The sequence below is a fragment of the Artemia sp. Qi Xiang Cuo genome, chromosome 15 (assembly GCF_049724085.1).
Source record: "Artemia sp. Qi Xiang Cuo chromosome 15, ASM4972408v1, whole genome shotgun sequence".
In the NCBI taxonomy this organism is placed as follows: domain Eukaryota; kingdom Metazoa; phylum Arthropoda; class Branchiopoda; order Anostraca; family Artemiidae; genus Artemia; species Artemia sp. Qi Xiang Cuo.
The window spans coordinates 32802488-32812810 of record NC_142808.1 but is presented as its reverse complement, the minus strand read 5'-3'; the positions used below and the strand labels follow the sequence as shown (position 1 = coordinate 32812810).

The window sequence follows — 10323 nt, the reverse complement described above, 5'->3', positions numbered from 1 at the left end:
AAAATGCATATAAACAAATTTTGTTGCATTTTAAAAGAGTTTTTTGCACCCTCTCCCCCCCTAAAAAAACCACCCACCCCTCTTGAACCAAAATACTGGACACGGCCCTCACTGTTGTTGTAATTATTTATACATGTAACTCAAATTCTAGGTTAATTTAACTTACACTGATGATATCAGAGTAAATATATTAAAATAGACCGGCGAAAAAAGCGAAGCAGGAGAGAAGCTGGAATTAGAAGAGTTAAGATGTTGAAATGAGTCTGATAAAAAAGAAAAAAAATTAGAAAGAATAGGAAAGGATTAGAAATGTTTAATGTAAGTTTGAATTACTGTATATTTTCTAATCCTCCTTATCTTCATATCTTCGTATCTCTAAGTCCTCCCTATCTCCATGAAATGAAGTTAACCCCCCCCCCCCACCTCATATAAACCCCCCCCCACAATATTTTTCCAGTGGAAAAAAATCTTTCCATTTTGGATGAAAGAAAATAGTTAGATCCTGGTCCCAAAATTTTTCGGTTTCAAACATTTCGTGGTAACGAACTGTAAGTACGTAGCGACGCAGTAAGGACCTGCAGTGGTTTCCCACATTTGACTTTGAAAACAAAATTACAATATAGCTGGCGTTTGTTATTGCCAAATATCTAACACGCAAAATCACGCAATTTAAGTAACAAAGGCAATTGATCTTCGTTACAAAAGAAAAAAAACGAATGAAATTAGATGCAGATAAAAAATTTGTTGTCTACAATTTTTGTGCTTATTATTAAGTAAGAAATTCTTTTATTAGCATGTTTTCTTCTGGAGAAGATAACAAAAGGCTTTCGATTGTCTTATACTTCAGAACACATAATGAATATTGCAATTATTGATGCTATTGGATAGCCGACAATGAAAGTACTGAACCCATTTAAAACACTGACATGATACGAGAAAAAAAATCTTGGCGAAGGATTAGGTACTTTGCAATTGACTAAACATGAACTTAATCAATACAACCAAATAATACTTTTTTTTACTTTTTTAATACAGTGTACAAAACAAGAGAGGATGTAATGAAATATCGACCTCCAGAGTGTCAAATCGACCTCCACTAACACCAGCCAAGTTATGTTTAAAATGAGGCACAGCTTTATTAGCAGCACTAGATCGCAGATTATTATTTGTGACAATAATTTTTGACATGAAATTAGTGACATTATTGTTGCTCTCTTGATTCTTCTGCTCCTCTGCGCTTCTTTGATACTTTGTTCTCTGCTATACATTATATAGTCGGTAGAATTTTTTTTTATTAAAGTGAATTAATTTCGCGCCTTTCCATTTCAGTTTCTTAATTGGTAACATATTTGTATTTTTAGTCTTTGCTGGTGCTGATACTATTTCCTATGATATCAGAATGGTTACAGTTGGTGTACTCTTTGGTGTTGGTGCATTGGGAACGCTGTTTATTCTTTTCCTCAACAATTTAATCAACATCAGTGAAGGGAGGAAAGAAACAAATGCTTTAGAAGCCTTAAAAAATTCTGTGTCGCTGTTTTTCATCAAAAAAATGCTTTTGCTTAGTATGACTTTTGCATATACAGGTAGGTAATTATTTGTATAATTGGTTATGCCTAATTCCAAGGCAGTTCTTCAAATCTGAAGACAATCAGGTAATGTTATGCAACGGGTGCGTGATGCCTAAAAGCAAGCGAGTTCTTTTTTTCATCGAAGAGGCTGCATACAGTCAGTAGGCTAATGAAAAGGTTACGAAATATTTATATAGGTTGGCATACCCTATTTTGTCTCACGGATGAGGGATCATTTTGGAAATTTTCTATAAAAGTTTTTTTTTGGGGGGGGGGGATTGTAGGGGCTTTAATATCAGAAAGGTTCCGGATGTGTGGTGGGCTGGGGTTAGTACCTCAGTGTTTAAGAAGGGAAATGAAAAAGCAGATGTAGTTGATGTATGCGAACCCCGTATCATTAGTAATGGGCAAATAACTAGAGCTCATAGTTATCGATACAATACGAGTAAATAAATTTTTTAGATACCAGAAAAAAAGTTAAAAAAAAGTCTGCATCCATCATACCTGGGATGATTTTATAATTTCGAAGAATTTTAATATGTGTTTGGAAGGTTTTAGGCAGGGTAGTGTGTCTTCACCTCCACTAAACAACAACGCTGCGCTGGAGGCTAATAAGAAATTTGGCACGATGTTTATTCTCAAAGCTTGGGCGCCCATAAGCTGAGTTCCAGGGGGGGCTTCCCTGGTCTAATTGGCACTTTTAATGCTATATAATAGAAATTTCAAAACAAAAATATAAAAATAAGGCAGCATCAGTCAGCCAAAAGGGGACAAGCACCCCCACCTGCCCCCCTTATGGTTGCCCATGCCTCCAAGGCCTTGATTGGTCGCTTCTAAATGTATGTATGATATATTGAACCTACGCATAACTATTGCTGTTTTTAAGATAATTTTTACATTTTATGTATAGAGAACAGGAAGATGGGACTTAAATTGAATGCTGAGAAGAGTGTGGCTGCAAATTAGTAACTTATGTAATCGACCGTGTCTGGAAAAATGTTCGTTTAGCTATATCGTCGTCTGGTACTGTTATCGCCAAGCATTAATTACCTAGGACTTCTCATTAGGAATTATTTGAGGCAGTCACGATGGCCTTTTGTTGGTTCAAAACTTCAGGCAATATATGGTGTGTTTGTTCCAGTAAAGCTCGATATAAAAGCAGCATAATTTCAAAAATCTGTAATGCATTTGATGCGCCCTATTTGCTTGCTTTGGTGCCATTTTTGAATATAATCACTATTTCTGATAAAATGACCCTGTGACAATTGCTTTCCTTGGAATGCCTCTGGGGCTCGAGCCCAGCGTCTTGTTTCTCTGCATGGGGTCATGGGGTTATCGATTGTTATATTAGAGAAGACCTTCGGTTTTACCACCACCCTCCCACACAGTATATCTATATATATATATATATATATATATATATATATATATATATATATATATATAATATATATATATATATATATATATATATATATATATATATATATATATATATAAAAATAATAATAATAATATATATATATATATATATATATATATATATATATATATATATATATATATATATATATATATATATATATATATATATATATATATATATATATATATATATATATATATATATATATATTGAAGAACGTAAAAAACATTAAAATAAGACATTTTCCCGTTGTCAATAAAGAATTTTATAACAGTCTTTAAATTTTACATTAAATAAACTGATCAATTTTACATAGCATTTTAAAAAACGATGCTTTAAAATTAACATGTCCGGGACTTGTACTCAACGCCTGCTGCTAATAAAGAAAACATCATAACCCCTAGACCCACACGCCTTGCAAATAAATTTAATTAATTTACTTGATCAAATTCAAAAGCAATAGGTTCCCTATTTTCAAAATCTCTGTACGGTGAGCCTGTTTAAGCTAGACCTGAAAATTAAAACTTCTAGTAAGACTAGATATGGCAACATTAATACACTTAAAGATGGTTCCTTTACTTACCTAAGGACAAGGTGAGGACACTAATTGCCTTCTAAAGGCCTGTTGGTCTAGGGGTATGATTCCTGCTTTGGGTGCAGGAGGTCCCGGGTTCAAATCCCGGACATGCCCATTTTGAAGCTTCGTTTTTTACAATGCTAGGTAAAATTGATCAGTTTATTTAATGTAAAATTTAAAGACTGTTATAAAATTCTTTATTGAAAACGGGAAAATGTCTTATTTTAATGTTGTTTACGTTCTTCAATTACAATTGCGTTTAAAAAAAATAAAGGAAATAAAAAATAATGTGCCAATACTCAACACTAGCATCAAAATATAACATGTCTTAGGAACGACATTGGTTATTTTGTCGTCATAAAGGTTAATTTAGAAATGGAAACTGACATATGATCCTCCAGACCCCTTACCCCCTACCCTTCACACACGCATATATCTAAACATACTTTTTTGGTGGAGGGCGGAATTTGTTCAGCGAAACATGTTTTTTTTGGTGTTTTTTGTTACATACTTAAAAAAAAAAAAATTTCCCCCCCCCTGTAGTTGAAGAGGGTAAGGGAACACTTTATTTGTGCTACCAGCTGGCCTAGGGACTCGATTTTGTCTCATCTATGGATACTTGGCAATTGATAAGACTTAGAATTATAAACTGCAATTGTATCGATCGTCGAAAACCTTTTATGAAAAATATAACAAAATCTGGAAAGTACATAGATTTAAAACCTAAATAGATAGCAGATAAGATGGAAAAACGAGTGAAAGTAGCTATCAGATATACATCTAAATACTAAAATATGTTCCTGTGTAAGCTGTTTCGAACAATTTGAAAGAAACCTTGAAAAATGTGTGCTTTTTGCATGGACGGATCTAGGAAATGGGTTTCAGGGCACATACTGTCATACAGCAAGCTTAGTGCATTATAGCTTCAGTGCACGCGCAATGACAAGAACACTAGAGCACACTAGATTAAGTACCAACCTAACCTTCCGAATTTAATACAAAATAGTCCTACAACAAAATATAGTTCACTGTCTAATTATATTACCAACAATATTTGGAACGACGAAGACGACAGCAAAATAAATACAATTGGGCCAAGTAAATATCTCTCCATACAAAAAGACCGAGGACACATGTTAAAAGGTGAAAGCTTCCTTAAGATCTTATACGTAAACTGTGTAAATAAAACGTATCTGAATCCAATAAAACCTTCAACGGTATCCGCCATTTTTTAAGTTACCCCAAAAGAATATAAGGACATAAAGAAAACAGCACTGAATTTCTTCCAAGAAGACAAAAATTTCTAAAGAAAAATATTCTCTGGCTTAGATATAATCGTGCATGAGCAACTATGCTATTGCCAATCACAAGTAAACTGAAGTTTATCCGTAGCAGAAATAATAAATGACCAACTGTCCTTATCCCAGCTGTGCCGAAAAGTCATTCGACAAAATATGCGAAGAAATGACATATTGGCAAGACTTGAGGGACTGCCCCTCCCGAACCGATTGTTGGTGTATTTAATGTACTTGAATATACCTGAAAGCGGGAAAAATATTATACTATTTGAACTCAAATTTCTCAGCTCAAATGTTTCGTCATGGGAAGATTATCGACTTATCGATATGCTTACATCCCCAAGTTCAAAGGTGGAACTGCTGGTTTATGCAGCAATATTGGAGTTGCAACCTAATAGTAGCGGTAGAAACTGTATACACAAAAAATCTTGTTCACATGAAAGAACACTCTAATATTACCTGAAAGAGTTACGTCTGTGTAAAGTGATCACTATTGTTATGTAAAAGTGAATTATAAGAATAAATCATTAGTGAATTAATATTTATATAACTATGGATTACAGTAAATATCACGGGGTCTAAATGTATTGTTAATATATTGACAAAAAATGTAGTTTCTCTAAGGTCTCTATAATTTAAAGCCTATGTAGGTTTTAATGAAATCGACTGCAAACTCATTAAAAGAGAGTACGGAACTAGGAGAAATTAAATTACTTTCAAATACATAGGTAGCCAGGTGCAGGGTGGCACCAATGAAAAAGTAGTTCAGCTTCGACTTAAAATTAGATTGTTTTCCATTCAAAGTAAATATTTATTAGTTCTTAATATAGAGCTTAAGATGACCCGAATTAGGGTCGAATGAATAATTACCCGTTTTACGAGGCAATTCTTATAAAAAGATAGTTTGACCTTAACCTAGAGTGTACCATGACTATAACTAATCTTGAAAAATTTAACCAGACAAAAGTCAATAGAAACTACCTTTTATTTCAGAACAATTATCGATACAGAATTAATATGTATAAAGCACGCCAAAGAAAATGTCATGTACTCAGTGGCAATGATCATTGTGAATAAATCAGGGGAAGAAGTCTTCGCAAAAAATGGGACGTCAAGTATGATTTAAGGAAATTTGACGTGGAATCCTATAAATTCGGTCTAAGTTTCTAAAACCCACCCAAATATCGACCAGCGAGAGGTAAATTATGAATAAAATATAACGGCAGAAAGGGCAAGAACCTGCAATTTATTCCTCATAAAACTAGGAAATTACAAATACAACACAAAGTTCGGTAATGGTACTCTTAAGGTCTTTGTAAGACAGATTTATTGCGTCTCGACAACTGTAGAAAGCAAGAATTAGTTTACAAAATTGAGGGAAATTCAGACTGCGTAAAATACCAAGGAAAACATGACCCCCTCAAAAAAATAAAATAATACAAACAGTTTTTATATAATCCAAGAAGTGTAGCATATAAAGCAAAAAGAAAAGAAGTCATATTTAAAAGAATTAAAAATTCTGAATCAAAATCAAAAGCAACCAATAAATAAAAAAAACTATCCCAATTGAAATAATTAAGTTAACCCACGCACCTTTTACATTAAGAGAAAAATTCTTGCGTGAAAGCAATTTAAATGTCTATCCCCCCAGCCTAAGAATCAACCGTACGTTCACCATAAGCAAAGCAACAAATTGTACGACCACGAATCTTAATCTCACCTTGTTTCCATCCCTGAAAAAAAAGAACAAATAATAGGAATCTAAGTTCTCGTTCGATTATCAATCATAAGAAATCTTCCTCTATTATGTTTAATGAAATATTAATTCCAGAAACAGCAAAAAAGGATGTGGCTAAAAAATGTCATAACAATCTTCGTTTCCCAAATTGTTTCCCAAGATAACGTAAAGCTTTGAATAAACTTCAAACATGAGCATTTGTTATTTGCAAGCCACAATGCCTGGAAGATATTTATGAAGCTGGATCCCAAACCGTTTGAAACCCTATTTCAACAATAATGAGACTAGAAAAGAATATTAATGAATTAAAGGAGTCTTTATTCCAATTCTTAAAATCAGACAAAAGCTTGTAGGCAATAAAATACATACACCAAAAGGAAAATACAGGAGATCTACCACCCATTACTCCTAAACTAAAATTAAAATTCCTAATAGATGACTTTAGCAACAAGGAAAATACAGGAGATCTACCCCCCATTATTCCCAAATTAAAATCGAAATTCTTAATAGATGACTTTGACAAGAAAATGGCAGAAATCGATAAAGCTCTAGGAACTAACAATAAAGAAAACAGAATGAGCAGAGCATTAAGTAATTTGGACGGTTCTATAAGCGAATATACTACGGCAAAATATACTACAGATTCCTTCTTGACAACTTCCAAGAAAAATAAACTTTATGATGGAAATTACGCCATGCTAAATGAATTACCAAGCATATGGACATTCCTGAAACAACAATGACAAGACCATACGACAAGCAACGTTACTAAGAACGTATTTCCAAAAGAAATAAAGAAAAAGATAGATCACCCAAAAAGAAAGAAAAATACCATAACAAATGTGCCCAAACTTGAAGCAAGAACAGAGGAAATACAACCATCACTAATAGATATAGCATCCAATGCAAGACCAGAGTTAATCACACTAAATGAACTTTCCCAAGGAATATTAATTACGATAACACATTGGAAACCAACGACGTTCACCAAATGGTCATGGTGCACAGGACCAACATTTACAAAGACAACTCCTTCGGCAACATGTATTTAAAATTTAGGGCAAAATTCCCAGTATTGTATACCGAAACTCAAACTATTTAGTTCAAGGAAACCATCTTGACGACAAAAAGTGACTTACAGAAAATAAAAAAAAAGAAAAATATGTACGCGAAAAATGCTGGACGATTGACGGCAAGTAGACATATGCCAGATTAGCCATGGCAGACGAACCAGCCAAAACTAGGTCAAATCGTTACCTGAGCTAAACGAGAAAAATGCACTAAAAGTATCGATTTACCAATCATTCTTAATATTGTATAGACAGAGACTACAGGCACTATTTGAATTGTTCAATACCGAAATACAAAAGTTAAAGCAAAGTACCACAAGAATCTTTGAAGTATTTTGTCTAAATAGCAAATATCGCAGATCACCTAGTCTAATCCCAATTGTAAGATAATTAGCTTCAGACTTATTTGAGTTATTGACTTAAGAAGACCTGTATATCTTAAGGTTAAACGTAGGGAAATTAAAAAACGCATTAAACTTGACCTTACACGTTCAAGAAATACAGGCCAATACATTCAACAATCAGAAAGACAAAACTGAGACTATTTCAAAGAAAACATCAAAGACAGTAAACATAATGAATTATTCACAAAATGAAGTAGATCGTATGATATCCGATTCAAGTCTCACCACGGCATCACTAGACATAGTGACAATGTCATTACTTAACTTGGCAACCGTCGTGAGTAAATTTGAATTTGCATTATTCGCCCTTACTGGAGGAACCTTATCATATGACCTCGTGGACCCATCGAACCTAAAAAATATCCTAGATAAAATAAAAACACATCTAACATTCGGTCTGCATCTACCAACAGAGCCAGAAGTAGCTAACCTGTTCCACTATTACACTAAACTAAAGGTTCACATCACGGAAATAACCGAACAACTATTTGCAGTAGTAACAATTCTATTAATAAATCAACAATCCATATATATCTTGTATAAAATTTTTACGTTTCCAGCCAATATAGGGATAACTAATTCGTTCATGACTATCGTCCCCGAAGCGTAATACTTGCTAGTTGATCAAGATAGAAGGAAATACGCCTTAGCAAATCCACAGGACCTTAAGGAATGTGTAGCATTCAAAAACAGAGTATGTCAACTAACCCTGCCTTTTTAGAACGTGATACCTGGAACTCGCACGATAGATCTATTTTAAAAAGAAACTCAAAAAGAAGAAATTCCCAATTCATGTCAAGCACTAGTAAGCAGTACTAAACGAGAAATGTTCATTCATCTTAGGAATGACCTGTGGCTATTTTCTGTCCCAAAAGAAACAGTCGGGACTATTTCATGTTACAATAACACTGAAAGAATCGATCCAAGCTACAGAACTGAACTACTATTACAAGACGAGGGAACCGTAACCATAAAACAAGGGTGCGGATTAGTAACAAAAGAAGCCTCAGTACAAACACCACTGCTAACCACGAGCTCGAATATAATAAGCCCTATGGAGGTCAATTTCAAACCATTTAGATTATCTTTTACAATTCCTAATATTTAAAATGAAGAAGTAAAAGCCATAATATAGTCAAAAATAGAGAATATCAAAAGAACCTTAGAAGTAAAAAAAATAAGAGAAGCCTTAAACTTTCAAATTTCCTTATTTACTAATGAAGACTAAAGATTGACGTATGTAGAAAGCAGATACGGACTATTCTCAACAAATTTTGTGTGGAATATTCTCCTGACGGTAGGATTAGTGTTCATGATCTCTATAACTACAAGAAGGTTATTGAACCTAAATTACGTAAGAGTTTGGAGACAAACGCGTAAAAATAGATCAAAGTCAGATCACATCAAGCCGAGTGAGATGCAAAACCTAAACCCGGAACTCCCTGATCACCCTTAAACAAAAAAAGGGAGAACATGATCGAACGAATGAGAATAGAGGTTCTCATTCGTGCAATTTCCAGTTCCAAATTTCTACTTATTGTTTGCATATGCCCTTGCGGCTATAAAGATGTATTTCTTAAGCAGTATCAACGCTCGTAAACAGTAAAAATTTGAAAATTTGTAGTAAATAGAGACCTCTCATAAAACCAGGTAACCTACCTCGCATGTAGTCTTAGAATAGAAAATTAAATGCTAAGGTAGATGAGTAGGGAATAACTTTTGAAATGTACTGAATATTGAACTTGTGCGAAATGCATATATATACATGTGTACACATAACTACCAAATTTTGAGAATCTTATACTGTGTTATTTTTCGTAAACATAATGATTTTTCTTATGATTACTTTGCTTATCTTGTAGTAACACAGTATTAATGCAATATACATATAAAAGAATGAAGATTGCTTTTATTCATTTTATCTTTGAGTTTAATTATACCCAAGTTAAATTGATATGATTAGTACGACTAATCAAGACTATTATTTAAAACAATAGCCCCCGTATAATTCTGTTTAAATTATGTATTATCGCCGTACGTGTTTTTTAACTTATGTAATTATAAAGAGCGTCTGATTCAGCCCAGATATTTATATTACAGGAAGCAGAGTAATCAGTGCAAATTAATTATTGGTGTACCAGCATGCAACACGGATACAACCCAGTAGCATCTACTCTCATCATTCGTCAACCACCGATAAGTACTCACCAAGGAAACCCCTGAAGACAATGACCTGATG

General features: G+C 33.6%; 1 non-coding gene across 1 annotated transcript; it reads left to right on the top strand.

The window, feature by feature from the left end:
* Nucleotides 1-3616: 3616 nt before the first annotated feature.
* On the top strand, nucleotides 3617-3688 carry TRNAP-UGG (transfer RNA proline (anticodon UGG)). The gene has a single exon. It is a non-coding gene; the product is annotated as a tRNA-Pro (tRNA).
* Nucleotides 3689-10323: the final 6635 nt, after the last annotated feature.